Raw genomic sequence first — 15,067 nt, 5'->3', positions numbered from 1 at the left:
TTGAGCCCGGTCATCAGGGAGCTCTGCTAAGAAACTCCTAATAATTAATCCACAGAATAGGAGTTATAGTGAAACTAACCGGGCTAGTTTGGGTAGGAAGGGGTCGGGTTCGGAGCCCAGGCAGGTGTGGCCGGGAGAGGACACGGTTGGGGGGGGCCCCGAATGAAGGACCTGGCCCCTCGCTCGGCTGCGCCCACTTCCTCCCGTCGCCGTCCGGGCGCCCAGCCAGACTTGCGTCCTGATGGAGGCTTTTCCCGCCCCCCTGCCGCCCCCTCCTCTCCAGGGGTGAACCTCTTGCACGTCCCACTCCACCTGGTGCTGTCCCCAGGGACGCACCCGACAGCAAGGTCACATCCCCGTCCATACAATAAGGACATTAATTCCATTCCCGAGCTAACAGTCTCTTGACATCTGTGATGGACTGTAGTGTGTCCCCCAGAATTCCCGCCCTGGAACCCCAGGCCCCAGAGTGCCGATGTCAGGCGGCGGGCCTCTGGCAGGTGAAGAGGGAGCCTGCGGGGCGAGAGGGGGGCTTTCTCCCTCTTGGCAGCCGCTGTGTGAGGAGGAGACAAGACGGGTCAGTGTGCCAGGGGGCCGTGCCCGGAGGCCGCCCCGCTGGTGCCACACGGGCCCTCCGGCTCCAGCCCGGAGAAGCAGGGGCGCTGGCTGAGCCCAGGCCGGGGCGCCTCGTCCCCCAACGGAGCTCAGACGGCGTCTCTGAGGGTCTCCGGTCTCACAGCACAGATTCGCTGCCCCACGGGGGACCGTGACGCTCTGTCCCCTCCGGATCGTACCGCTGACCCGCATGCTCCACATTTCAGCTGCCCACGTCGTGCTCGGGGCACGGGGTCCGGTGCGGTCCTGACACTGTGACGGCCCCCCAGACGAGCACATGTGGGGGGCGCTGTGGGCACGGCGCCCTCACACTGCAGCCCGAGGAGACCAGGGGTACGTTCCCCGTGCCAGGTGCCCAGGAGGCGGGAGTTCAAACACTCCTTAGGTAAGGGACCAGGGTTGGTGGCCCGGCTGTGTATGATGGCCACGCACCGCACCCCCTGGAGGGTGGTGTTTAGTCTCCAAATACCTAGAGATTTTCTGGGTTTCTAGCCTAATTCCATTGTTGTTTAGAAAAAAGTACTCCGAGTTCATGAAGTCCTGTTTTACGGTCCCTAATGGGGGCAGCCCCGGCACGGTCCCCCGAGCTGCTGACAAACACGTGCACTCGGGGCGCTGGCTGGCGCGCCCGGGGACCCACAGCAGGTCCAGCGCTCGGCAGTGGGGCTCAGGTCCAGACCCTCGGGGCCCCGGCTGCTCACTCGGCCCCCGGAAGGCGGGAGCAGGAGCTGTGACTCGCGCCGTGCGTTCGTCTGCGTGTCCCTGCGGCGTCCTGGCAGGTGCCACAGGCCCGGGCGCAGGCGTGGGCGGGCGTGGGCGTTCACAACGGTTCTGCACCCCGCATTAACCGACCCATCTGCTGGTGTGGCATTTCCCTCTTTATTTCTGGAAACAGTCTTTGCTCTAAAATCTACGTGGTCTGATAGCACTCATACACTCTTTATTTATCTAACTTTTAGCCCTTTGTGGCCTTAGAGGGAAAGCGGGTTTCCCGCCTCTTCCCGGGCCGTGACCGCCGTATGTAACGGGGCTCCTGACGGGGTTGCATTTAAATCCACAGCCTGCGGTGTGTTGTCTACCTGACCCGCCCACTCCCCCTTCCCTCTCCTCTTCTCGTGGGCGAAGCCGAGTGCCCTTATGATCCACGCGTCCCTCCTCCGTGGGCTGCTGAGCTGCGGCTCTCCGCGGGGTCAGGGCCGAGGTGACCTGGGGATGGACGCAGCCAGGGTCCTTCCGCTTGCGCAGCGACCCTTCCTGGCTTCCCGGCCCTGTGCTCAGTCAGACGTGCCCGTCCACGCAGGTCACAGGGTCCACGGCACACGGACGTGCCTTTCTTGCCGGGAAGGGATTCGCTTTTCCGGAGGTTTAATGATAAACATTCCGTGTTTCCCATTTCGCCGTGTGGCCCTCTGCCCCCGGCCGCTGGCGAGCTACTTCAGCTTTTGTGCGTGAAAACCCTTTATTTTGTCTGTTTAAAAATTTTTTATTTTAAAATACTCATATATTCACAAGAAATTGCCTAAAAAACACACAGAGAGGCCCCACTGGATTTTCATCCCAATCCCCCCCGGAACGGGCCGCTGACCCTGGTACAATTTATGCAGTTTTCTCAGGTCTCACTAGCGTTACACGCGCAGCTGTGTGAGTGTGTGTGTGCGTTTTATGAGTGTGTGTGGTGTCTTCTGTGTTATGAGTGTGTGTTTTGTGTTATGTGTGTGTTGTATGTTATCGTGTGTTCTGAATGTGTTATGTGTGTTAGGATTGTGTGTGCTGTGTTGTGTGAATGTTGTGCAAGTGTGTTGTGTGTTACGAGTGTGTGTGGTGTATGTTGAGTGAGTTGTGCAGGTGCTGTGTGTGCTGAGTGTCCCGTGTGTCACACCCGCGGCCCCCATCTGCTCTCCCTGCTTGCAGTTTGGCAGTTTGTCACCCATGGCGCCGTGTGTTCTGTGGGCGCAGCCGGTTGTGCACCCACGGCCCGCCCCCGGTGCCCCCCATGCCCCCCATGGCTGGCACCGCTCCGTCCCGGGTGCGGCCCGGCTTGCCTGACCCCCCACCCGCTGAGGGCAGCCGACGTTTCCCGGGAGGAGGCTGTAAAGGGTGCACAGGTGCGTGCTCCCTGGGGGGCTCGGGTCTCGTCTCCGCGGGAGGAGGGCTCCCACCCCTGCGGCCCTGTGAGCGGTCCCGTGTCCCGCCAGCCGGGCTGTCGCCGGTCCTGCTGTGCCGCTGCGGCGCACACACCTCCCCCCGAGGCCACTGGGAGCCTGCGTTTCCCACGCTTGGCCGCCATCGGTGCAGCGTCCTTGGTGACACGTCTCTCTGTGCCAGGGCCCATTTTCTAGTAGTATTGGTTTTGTTTTGTTTTCTTTTACCATCAGGTGTCAAGTGTTCTTTATAACACAAGTCCTTTGTCACACAGCGGTGTGCAAGCATTTTCTCCCGGTCTGTGGCTTGTCTTCTGAGCTCTTGACAGATCTTCAGGGAGAAGATCTTGCATCCTGGTGACACACAAGTTGTCGGTTTTTCCCTAGAGGGCTCGTGCGCTGGTGTCAGCCCAGAACTGTTTTCCGAGCTCGGCCCTGAGGGGTCCCTCCTATGCTTTGTCCGCTTTGTCCTAGCCACTTTGTAGGTTGTGTTTCACATTTGAGTCCATGGTCCCTTTTGAGTTAACTTTCTGCATTAGGTGTGAATCTGAGGTTCGCTCCCGATCACACACCGGCTTGCTCCACTGCTGTTTGTGCGAGAGGCACGTCTGTGTGTTTGACCGTGTCGGTGTGGGTCTGTCTGGTTCTCTCTCCTGTTCCCCGATCTGCGGTCGAGCCCCCGCCAGCCCCACTCGGTCAGCGTGGCTGTGAGTCTTGGCCTCCCCTCGAGTAATTTCTCTCGCTACGTCTTTTCCAAAATCACTGCAGCTGCCCCAGGTCCCGCGTCTTCCCATGAAAATCGTGTGTAAACCCGTCCGTGCCTGAAGAGGCCACACGGGGTGCAGACAGGAATCCTACTAAACCCGCAGATCACGTGGGCAGGCTTGGAGACCCTGAAGCTGGTGGGCGGGACCGGAGAGCACGGACTCGCTGCCTGTCCTGGGCTCTGCCTTCCCGCCACGACCCCAAAACCCTCCTGAGGACACTGCCTGCTGCCCAGTGAACCAGTGGCCTTCCGCCCTCCTGGGAGGTCTCGGGCGGGCCCCTCGGATCCTCCAGGGTGGCTCTTTGCCCTGAGGGACTCACCCCTGCAGGGGCCCAGACTCCCACCTGCACTCCCAGCTCTGCTTTCATAGGCCCCGCGGGTCCCCGCCTCGTTGCCTGAGGTTGAACGTGTAACACACTTCCGATATTTCCCCCACTTTCTGCTTGTTTGGTGCGACGGTGAATCTGGTTCTGGCTACGCCGCCCCCACCCCCCACCCCGGGCTGAGCGCGGGCGTTCTGGGGCCTGATTGTTCACAACCTCTCTGGCATCTTCCATTTTCACTGCGTTTTGTACCCATAACAATGATGCTATTCACACGAAACCGGTGTCTAGCCAAGAGAGTGGCTTGTGATCACGAGATGCGCCAGTCATCTCCAATCGGAAGGGAACGCGTCAAACAGGCTGAAAAGCAGCTGCGGCTGCCCAGTCCGCTGTGTACCTGGAGGGAGGGCAGACCGGGAGGGGCGGGTTCAAGGGTTGTCCAAAAGCAGCAGAGGAGCAGACACGTGTGCCTGTGTTCAGTGGGGTGGGGGCGCATCCCACCCGGCTTTGGCGTCCCGCCGTCACAGTGCCGGGTCGTCCAGGCCACCCCCTGGGTGTGCGGCCGCTCCCCACCCCCACCCCCACCCCCCCTCCCCGCACGACGCCGTCCTGACCGGGGGCAGGAGACCCTCCCAGGCTCGCGCCGCGGCCCCGCCAAGGACAGCCGCTTCCGGCTCACCCCGAGTGACACGCGCCCGGGAACCCCGGGGACCGCCAGCACATCGAGTGTAATGCAGATCGCTGACTTTTTGTGAATCCCATGTTTTCATGGGCTAAACCTGACAACATTCTAACTCAGCCTGCCTTAATTTGGGATGTGAACTGATTGGACAGGAAAGACATTTGACTGGTGCCCGTTCACCTTTCAACTTTTTAGTGAGAAAGGAGTTTGCCAAGCATTTAGTCCCTCAGAACAAGGTGTAAGTGCTGGTCTTAGAGCCGCGCTAAGGACTTTGGGAACGTTCGTTGTCTGCATGCAAACACGGCTCCTAATTACGCGGCATCTTCCCTCCCGCTGAAGTGGCCGGGACTTCAACCTGAAACCATCCGATGAGCAATCAGTCCCTGGAACGACACATGCTTACTTGAGAGGAAAGAAGAATGTTTTAAAAAGTGTGCCCCCAGCCCCAAATTTTCACTAATTTAGACCTCACTTAATCCAGATGATAATTGCACCCAACTCATGTACATAATTCAGGTACAGTTTTCAAAGTGCTTTTTAACTGTGCTGTTCCTCATGGACCCTCAAGGCCATCGGTGAGGACGACAAGGAAATCAAACCCCCATCTACAGACGTAGTCACCGAGTCCGGGGGGCATCTCAGAGGTGACTGGGAGGGTCACAGGGCTTTCTCACTGGGCTCCTGCTCTGACAAGAGAGAACCTGACGTTCATTCACTGATTCATCCATCCACCCTCCACCCACCAACCCATTTATCCATCCACCCATCCATCCATCCATCCATTTATACATCTATCCATCCATCCATCCACCCACCAACCCATTTATCCATTTATCTACCCATTCACCCATCCATCCATCCATCCACCCATTCATCCCTCTCCCCATCCATTTATACATCTACTCATCCGTCCATCCACCCACTCATCCATCCATTTATCCATCATCCACCCATTCACTCACCCACCCATCCACCCACCCCTCGCCCATCCCTCCATCCATCCATCCCCACTGCGTTGACATACTTTGCATGTCTCCACACTTACAACTCACCACACAGCTGGTGTTGAAAGTCTGTCATCATTGCACAGCAGTGTGTGACAGCGAGGGTCACTGGCTCACAGTGTCGGGGCGAGCAGGCTCGATGTGACTGGTCCAGGCTCTGACTGAGGCAGTCAGTACTCTGAGACAGCACCGCCCATCTGGCCTAAGAGCTGAGCGGTGGAGGGGGAGGGACCCAGGACAGCCCAGGGTGACAGATCAGGGTTTGGCTGTCTTAGGAAGCCTGCCGTCCTCTCCCTGTCCCTGTAGGCTGCCCACGGCCCTAGCACAGGAGCCCCTAGGGTTTGCTCTGCACCCTCCATGCCTCACCCCCCTCAGGCTCCATGACTGTTTTCTGCTGATTGTGGTTTCCAGGCAGATATGAATCGCAGCTGAGGGCTCCTGGTCCCGCAGGCCTGGCTTGCTCTTTCCCCCTCGTCTTCTCGTCAGGTGCCTCGGCTGGGCCGCCTCCCACCCTGGGTGCGGGGGAATGGGCGGCCTGCTAGTCCCCTTGGCTTGGATTTCCTACTTGCCCCTGGAGCCAGCCGCCCTTCCTGGGGCTTCCGTGAAGCCAGAGACCTGGATGGCGCGGCCCTCAGGAGAGGGGCGCCTTCTGGCCAACTCCATCACGCTGCACCCAGTGGCACGGGCGTCAGGCCGAGGGGCTGCACAGGGAGGGAGCCCTGGGAAGGAGCTGAGCAGACAGACAACCCCCCAGGGGTGTGGCCTGAGTCACCAGTGGTGGCACTTTTCCTTCTAAGTCCTCTGTGCTTCCGCATTTGTCATTCACAGTGATCCACAAACAGAGGCTGTGTTGTGCCTGGGCCCCAGACCTGACGCATGCAGGTGAGGTGTGCTCCAGCTGCGTCCTGGAGTGGGGGTGGCCCTTCCGCAGGGCGCGGGCAGTCTTCTGAGTGGAGACTTGTGGAGCCTTCCTTACCCGTTGCCACCTGGCCCCTGCCCTGGTCACTTGGCTGCCTCCCAGCCGCTCGAGGCCTGCAACACCCCAAGTCATCTCCGGGGGCTGGGCTCGGGGTAAGGCGGAGGCCGGCCTGGTGGGCCTGGGCCCCGGCACGCCCTCCCACACCCTGCCCCGCCAGGCACGCCTCCAGAGGCACTTGATAAACCGGTGCCACGCTGACGCCTGTCTCCCGGGCGAGGGGGTCCAGACCCGCGCCCAGCCCGAAGCTGCGCCAGCACCCGGCGGCCCAGCAGCTGCACGCAGGGGCTCTCCTCCTCCTCAGGGAGCCGGGTGGGGGCCCAGCCAGCCTGAGCTGGGAGGTGGGCCAGGTGCCCTCCCCCGCTCAGGGACAGGGGAGGTGGGGGGCCAGCCGACGACGGTTGTTGCCCTCTGACAAGCGGAGCAGGCGGTTCTGGAGCCTCTGACTGCAGCCCGGCAGCCTCTCCTCCTCCCACCACCCCCCTGGCTCCTGGAGGGGCCGGGCTCTGCTTCCTCCCAGGGCTGCCAGCAAAGGAGCCCACCGCCCTGCCTGGAGGAGAGACAGAGCCTTTTCCCTCCAGCACATTCTTTCATCTGCTGTCCGCTCAGCCACCTGTCCCACCAGTGGGACCTTCGTCTCCAGACGCCAGCCTCCCTGCCCCCGGGGACTGAGCCTGGTTAGGTCTCGGGTGGCTGACAGCAGTGCGAGCAGTCTCACTGAGCCCGCACACCCAGACAGAGCTGGGCTCCCCTCGTAGATGAAAACCGGCCGCGGTCCTCTCTCTGAGCCGTGAGAGGCCGAGGCTTGAGAGGTGGGGACGCGGCGGCGGGGGTGACGGCGGCAGTCCGGGGCCACGTTCGGGGAAAACCTCCAATCAGAGGGTTTTAAACCCCTCTAACCAGGAAACCCATGGACCAGACGGTTTCCTGGTCACTCCGTTAACGAGACGTTTCTGGGTTACGTTTGGATGCTTCGTGATGAAACCGAGGCCAGCGTTTCTGCCGTGAGGAGGCGTGGGGTGTGCCGCCTGGAGAGCCGCAGCGGCGGCCCCACGGACCGACGGGGCGAGGGTGGTCGTGGGCCCCCGGGACAGGACAACACGCAACACGCTGATCGGGGGTGGGGGCCCTTGGCCTCAGAGAGCTGGCGAGGACACACCCGGAAGAGAGGTGAGCTGGGAGTCAGGTTTGGACCCCGAAGCAAGAGGCTTCCCGGTGCGGCACGACGGTCGGCCTCGGTCACCAGCTGAGCCCAGGGCCAGAGGCATTCTCGTGAGAAGCATCTGTGTCTGTGTGGAGCACCCCCTGGCGCCAGGGAAAGTCTGGTCCTGTTCAGCCCGCGGGACCCCTGCTTCAGTAAAGAAACCGTCGCCCACGGCCGGGAGCCTGGGCCGGCTGAGGGCACCTGGGGGTAGGGGCCCCGAGGCCCGGCTGAGCAGAGAGAACAGCCACCTCTGGGGACCCTGCTCGGACTCGGGTTGAGTCCCAGCTGGGGTCTGAGTGCAGGGTGAGGGCCGGGGGGGAGGTCTTAACAAAAGCAGAGGGGCACCGGCCCCTGCCCCGGAGAGAGCCGAGAGGTGGAGAATGCGCCCGCTGGAGCGTGGCCAGGACGCTCTGCGGCTCCCAGACGGGGCCGGCGGGGAGCAGGTGCCTGCGCGGGGAGTCGCCGGCCGCCAACCGGGGACGGGTGACTCCAGACGCACCCTTTCCCCCCCTCAGCCGGCCGGCCTTTGACGCACCGCATAGAACTGCGAGCAGAAGCGATGCCGTTCCTACGGTCCTGACACGTAACCACCTTCAGCTCTCCTGTCGCAAGGCCGCACCTTATCTTTGCCGGCTTGAGGCTCCCGGGCTCGGCCAGCCTCGGGGCCCTGGCCCTCAGGCAGTGTGGCCTCACGGGGACATCTTGCGGGCAGGCGCTGTTTGCCCAGTCGTCCGAGGCCCACCCTTCCCTCGCTTTCCTGGCGGAAGAACCCACCGTTCCAGGACCACACGGCGCTCGCAACGGTGTCCATCGATTTCCGGTGCGCGGCGCGCCAGAGTCCTGTGCCAGGGCACCCCTGGGGCCGCTGGGGAGGCAGCGGGTGTCTGGGCGAAAGCCAGATTTACCTGAATCCTCTGCTGGAGAAAGGGGAGTCTGGGGTCAGGGCGCTTCGGGCCACACGGCAGGAGCCGGGTGTGAGGACAGACCCCTGCCCCGCAGAGCCCCGGGCCTGGGGGCTCGACAAAACCACGTCAGCAGCGAGCGCTTGGCCGCCGTTGGTGGCCAGGTGCTGACAGGACGGCGACGGGCTCCCCGGGCCGCCCTTCCCCAGCGTGCCCGAACTCGACCCGTCAGTGCGCGCTTTGTTCGCGAACTAAGGGTGTGTTGTTTCCCGTCTTTTGTCTCGGTGGGTGAGCCGTGTTTTCTCAGCACTAGGGCTGCAGTTTGCAGACAAATCTACCCTGGCTTGTGGCGGAGGGCTTGGCCGGAGGCACGATCTGCGTCGTCAGCCTCCCGAGGCCAGATCTCAGCCTCAGATGTGAGTGTAGAAAACTGAAGTCCTAAGACCTGACTGCCGAAACTGTAAACACTGAAGTCCTCACTAAGCGTGGTGCTCATGGAGTCAGGGACCGAAGGAAGGCTCTCCCTCCCTCACCCCCCCCCCACTTCTTCGTGAGCTGCCCTCGGATGACACGCGGGGACTCAGCCGGAGGGGCCGTCGCCCCGGCCGGGCCAGGGCGCACCTCCCACCACCCTGCCCAGCGCCTCGGGATCGCTCCCTGGGGACAGACGTCCGCCTGCCTGGCTGTAAGCTGGGGGGAGAAGGCCCAGACAGGGCACGTGATGTCCGAGGCCGCGCAGCCAAGGCGGGGGTCGTGACGGAGCCGGGGTCTGCGGCTGCGTGCCCCCGAGGCCTCGGTGACGAGCCCCGGCAGCCCCTTCTCCTCACGCTTGTGACCAGGACGTGCTGGCCGGTGCACGTCACTCCTCGTTTACCGTCTCGCCCTCAGGAATGAGGGGCCGGACGCCGTGTCCAGCAGGGCCGCAGTCAGCGGGGGACCGGGGGTGGGGTGGCTGGCACCCCCGCGTGGTGACAGGAAGCCGGGTCGGGGCAGCGCCCTCCAGGCAGCCCCGCCTGGGAGCCAGTCTTCGGCTTTGGCACAGACGACACAGACGAATCACGCTCCCTGCACAGAAATGCCGGTGCCTCCCCGGCGTCGGGGGAAGGAGAGCTGGTGCGCTCCGTCCCTGCCGGCCGCCGCGCTGAGGGGCTGCCGGTGCTCAGGGCCGTGCCCTCTCGGCCGTGCCCTCAGCGTTGCCACCTCAGGGTTGTCTGTTCAGGCCTTTCCCCCCAGGGTCGTGCCCCAGCGCTGCCCCTCAGTGCTGTCCCCTCAGGCCCCTCCTCTGAGTGAGGGCCACCCTCAGCTACGGGGGGTGGAGGGGAGGTTGAAGCATCACCCATCCCGCGCTCGGGGCCACTCTGATGGCCGGTGGAACCCAAGGCCAAAGGACACCTGCGGGGGAGGAAGCGGCCAGGGTCACAGGTGGCTGTCCTCCCCCTGAGCTTGAGAGAGGACGAGCGGGGAGCCCGCTCTGTGCAGGGTGTGATCCGTGAGCGTCAGCCGCCACCGACCACAGCCGGCCGCGGGGCCTGGTGCCCAGCAGCCGACCGGGGACCCCGGGGAAGCAGTGCCCAGGCAGCCGGAGGCCACTCGGCGCCCCAACTGCAGAGCCAGCTGGAGCATCCCCAAAAGCGTGCGTGGCGCCCGGCCAGCCTGGCGGCCCAGCTGCAGTTTCATTTAGCGATGGAACCGTCTGGGCTCCTGCGGAAGGTGGCCGAGCTCCAGCCTCGGAGGGGGCTCGGGCCCTGGCTGCTTCTGCCCCACTTCCCTCACCGCAATCACAGGCCAGTCAGCTCGGAACTAAAACCACTAAAGAAACACTTGCTCGGAGGAGCGCGTGGCCTCCCCAGCGTTTACGGAGGTTTCCGGCACCACGCTCGCTCCTGCGGATGCCCAGGGCCTCCCAGCGGCCCTCTGCTCTCCCGGGAGCGCCCGCGTGGCCTCACAAGTGGTGGCGGTTTTGTGGTGCCCGGCGGCGGCGGTGGCGACACACCTGGGCCTTGCTGGCCGTGCCGGGTTGGCCACACCTGCCTCAGGAGTGACCCCTAAGCGGGCTGCTCCACGGCCCGCGGGCTCCACACAGGGACAGGCGTGGCCGGGGCCCGAGGGGGGGCGGCGGCTCCAGGGAGTGAGTCCACATTCCAAAATGTCCTCCAAAGTGTCACCCCGGGAATTTTCGCTCGCGGTCTCCCGAAATACTGAAACGGGCCCCTGTGGGCCTGCGTGGACGGCTGCCCGCGGCCCCCGCAGCCCGGGCACCTGCATGTCCCCGGGCCTCAGACACAAGTGGGCACCAACTAGAAGATACCTCCCTCCGCAAAGGGGCACGCGTCCCACGGGAAGACCGAACACACCCTCAGGAGCTGTGTTCAAAGGCGCCCGGTCAGGACCCAGAAGCCGGAGCCGGCGGATCCCAGCGGGGGGCGGAGGGGAGACAGCGGTTTCCACTGAAGGAACCGGGGATGAAAGGCACCAGGTGTGGGCCACCAGCACACCCGCTGTGTCTGCACAAAAACGGGGGGGAGACTGGGGAGGAGAGGCCCCCACGCAGGCGCCCGGGGTGTTGGCGGCGAAAAGCTGGGGCATCTTAACGAGGGTGCAGCGTGCCTGGGACCCGGGCGCAGACTCCACGGCACGGCTGACGCCCACACAGGGATGCCACGCGGGCGCAGGGACGGGACGCGGTACGCATGGGTGCCCGTCGGTGCGGCCACCTTGTCCCCTGCCAGCCTGTGCTCTGGCCTGGGTGCTGAGTACCGGGGTGGTGGGACCCTCCGTGACCCCGGGGTCCTCCCTCCCACCTGGGGGCCCCAGCAGGCCCCTCCACCTTCCGCCAGGCGTCCGGGTGCCCAGCGCCCACCTGAACTGGGGGGAGGGCCCCGTCTGCTTCATCTTCCATCTAGTTTGCTCCGCCTGCCACTTGTCACTTCAATGTCTTGACTCCTGCCCAGCGCCTCCTGCTGGGACCTGCCCAGGGACTTGTGCAGATCGGTTCCAATTAGCAGGATTGCGATCCCCGTGGGCTCCGGTCCTCGCCCACACCCAGGTGCCGGGCCCAGCTGTGAAGGGCAGGAGGGTACAGGCGGCACGGAGGAGAGTTTGCGGGAGGCCGTGTGAGCGTCCGGGGGCTGGCCCATGGACGCCCCCACACTGGGCGGCTTCGGCAGCCGGCGTGCACCACCCCACCCTCAGGAGGCCGGCCGTGGAGGGTCAGGCGTGCGCAGGGCTGCTCCCTCCGCAGCTGGTCCAGGCCTCGCCCCCGCTTCCAGGGCCTGAAGTCTCTGGGGCGCCCGGTCTCTGCGTTGTCACATGGCCACCTGCCTGTGTGCGTGTCTGTCTGCAAGTGGCCCCTTCCTCTGAGAACATCACTCACACTGGACGGGCCCTGACCTCGGCCTGGTCATCTGCAGCGGCTCCATCTCCAAACGAGGGTCCGTTCAGGGTCCTGGGCACGACTCCATCACATGCATGTGGGGAGGGGGGGAGTTGGACCCCTCACAGGGGTCTGAGGTCGCCTGCTAGGCTCGCCCCCAGGCTGACCCGACGGTCAAGCGCAGGCTCCCAGCGGGTCCTCCCAGCTCTGCCTCCCTGGTGGGATTGGACCTGCGTGGCGGGTTCCCCGCCTTCTCCTGCCCAGGGCCCACCGCCCGCCAGTGCGCAGCCCTGCCCCCTGGCCTCACTCCTTTCTGCCCCTCCTCCTCCTCTTCTCTCTTTGCTGCCCTGGGACCCTGTGCCCGCCCCCAGGGCCAGGAGCGCGGAGCAGAGCCTGGTCACTCGCACGAGGGTGAAGGAGCGGTTCTCTGCTCTCGCCCGGTGACCGTGCAGCCCCCCCGGCCCCGTGAGTGTGGGGCTGGCCTGTCCCCGACTCCCTGAGAGACGGCGCTGACTGGACGCTGCTCCACGTGCCTTGCCAAGAGGTGTGGCCGATGCCCCCAGCACGCCAGCCCGCTCTCCTGCGTCCGGCTGAGACGCCGAAGGGCCAGCCCGGCTCACCCCCGGGGCCGCAGGGGACAGGCTTTCCTGGAGAAGCCCATCCTTGGCCCGCTGAAGGGGACAAGGCCGGAAAGGCCCGGAGAGAACGTGGCTGTTGTCCTGTTGCTGCTGGGGCTCCCGCGCGGCCCCGGGCCGGCCGCTCCAGACAGCGGAGGTCCAGACGGTCGCGTCCCCTGGCCCCGGGGACCCTAGGCTCCCCCACCCCTGCCCACGAGCTGGGCCCTGCATCCCATCTGGGAGCCGTCCCCACGCACGTGGGTGCCCAGGCAAGGCCGCTCTGCACGCAGGCGTCTGTCTGAGGGGCGCGGCCCAGCCGGGGTGGGCGATGGCCAGGGGCTTCGGAGGCAGGACACTGGCTCCTAGGGCTTCGAGGAGGGTAACCAGCAACAGCGGGAAGTGAGAGCAAGACATGGAAATTCCGGGTGGATTTCGCCGAAGGCCGTTTAGGCTTTTGTCTCGTGAACTTGAAGTTAGGAGAAGTGAGTGGTAAAGCGGCTGCGCCGTTGGTGGGGCTGAGTTTCGGCGGGTCACGCCTAGGGAGACACCTTCAGCGGTGACACACGCTGGAGGGCGGAGCCTCCTGAGTCACTGAGTCTGCGCCCCGAACCTGCCCCACCCTGGGGAACAGTGCCCCAGAGCCACCCAGCCGGACCCAGGCTGCCTGTGGGGGTCGAAGAGCACAGAGGCTGTCCGTGGCGAGCGCCCGGCGTCTAATTAAACAGCCGCCCAGAGTTCTTGAGCGAGGACGGGACAGGCTGAAGGAGTGAACGGGTGTGAACAGCGGGTCAGGAGCCGCCAGGGCAATGGCGCGTGGACGGAGGCCTGCCCCCCAGAGCCAACGCTCCCAGGGGCCCCGGCTCGCCCACAGGGCTCCGTGTGAGCTGGGGGTCACCGCCGTCGCTCGTCCCCAACTCCGTGCAGGTCTGCACCTACACAGGACGCGAGTTCGGGCTGGTTTCCCAGGCCCCCCTGGCCCCTGTCTGTCCACGGCCCGGCGCCCCGTTCCCGCTGCCACAGAGCCACTCAGTGCGGAGCCCAGGCCTGCCTGAGCCTGGCGCTCCCGGAGCCCCCGCCCGTTGGCCAGACGCACACGCCGACCACGGGCTTCAAGCCTTAGCCGGCGGCCGAGGGACGTCAGTGCCGTCCAGGCTGCCCGGCGTCCAGATTCGAGCTCAGCTCTGCTCCAGGGGCAGCAGAGAAGCACCAACACCGTGTGCTGCTGGCTCACTTCGCCCAGCGCCCAGGGCGTGTGAGGGCTCCTTCTGCAAGCGCCGGGCGTGAGCTGCCTTCCGGTGGTTCCTGAGGGAGGCGGGCCTGCCGGGGCTGGGGGGGGGGGTCGCCGCCGTGGTCAGGATGATTGAAAACAGGCACAGCCCACGTCCTGCCCGGCGCTTGTTAACCGGCCTCATGTGTCTGCACAGTTCGGCCTCAAAAGCCCAAGAAAGAGCCAGGCTGAACCCGAAAGCAGCGCGTGGCCACATAGAACGTCTGAGCCCCTGGCGGCCGGCAGGAGGCCACGGAGGCACCAGGCACTTCCCTCGGAAGGGTGGCCCACGGCCTCCCGTACGAGGGCCTGGTGTGCGGCAGAGGTCTGCCAAGACCCCGTCCCCGAAGTTACAGCCCACGGTGCCTGACCCGACCCCTCGCAGGGCGCTCTGGGCCAGCCCAGGACCACAGTGCCGCTGCAGCCGCACCCCGCTTATGCCCCGGTGCCCCGGTGTGGGTGGAAAGCCCGTCTCAGAACTCTCGGCGTCACGCATATGGTGGCCCCGACCCCTGATTTAGTCCCGGCTCCAGACCCCAACCAGCGCCTCCAAAGTTGCCCCGTGGGGTTACGGCAGGGGCGGGGCCTGCCTCCCGCCACGCCTCCACTCTGCACAAGTGTCTTTCCCTCTCCCTGCCTGCTCCTCCCCTCCTTCTTCCTCCCCCTCCCTCCCCCTTACCTCCTCCCCGTTCCTCCCCGCCCCTCCCTCCCCTTCCTTCAGCCTCCTCCCCCTCCCCTTCTTCTGCCTTTTTTTATCCTCCTCCACCGCCCTTCCCTTCCCTTCCCCCTCCTCCTCCACCCCTTCTCCCTCCTCCTCCTTTTTTGCTGCAAAAAAGCCATATTGCTTCCGTGGCTTGGGAGAGGTCCTGTGGCTGCAGGGAAGGCTCCAGCAGAGGCCCCAAGGCCCTGGGCTGGGACAGTTCCCGGTCAGCCTGAGCTACTCACCCAGCTGTCCCCGGAGCGTGGCCAGGGTGCTCCATCTCCCCCATGCGTCCCCCGCCTGGCTCCCGAGTGGTCTCAGCAAGTCACAGAGCCGAGGCCATGGCGCGCAGACCAGCGGGGCCTGGTGTGGGTTCCCCGCCGCCGGCTCCCAGGGCGCAGCCCCCTCCGGCCGCGACAGGGGAGCGCCTGGTGCGGAGGCCGCCTGCTGAGCGGGCGCTGCCGGCCCCGCGGCGCCAGGGAGGGCCGGCTCACCCC

This window comes from Suricata suricatta, chromosome 14, assembly GCF_006229205.1.
Source record: "Suricata suricatta isolate VVHF042 chromosome 14, meerkat_22Aug2017_6uvM2_HiC, whole genome shotgun sequence".
In the NCBI taxonomy this organism is placed as follows: Eukaryota; Metazoa; Chordata; class Mammalia; order Carnivora; family Herpestidae; genus Suricata; species Suricata suricatta.
Note: the sequence above shows the minus strand (reverse complement) of the source record.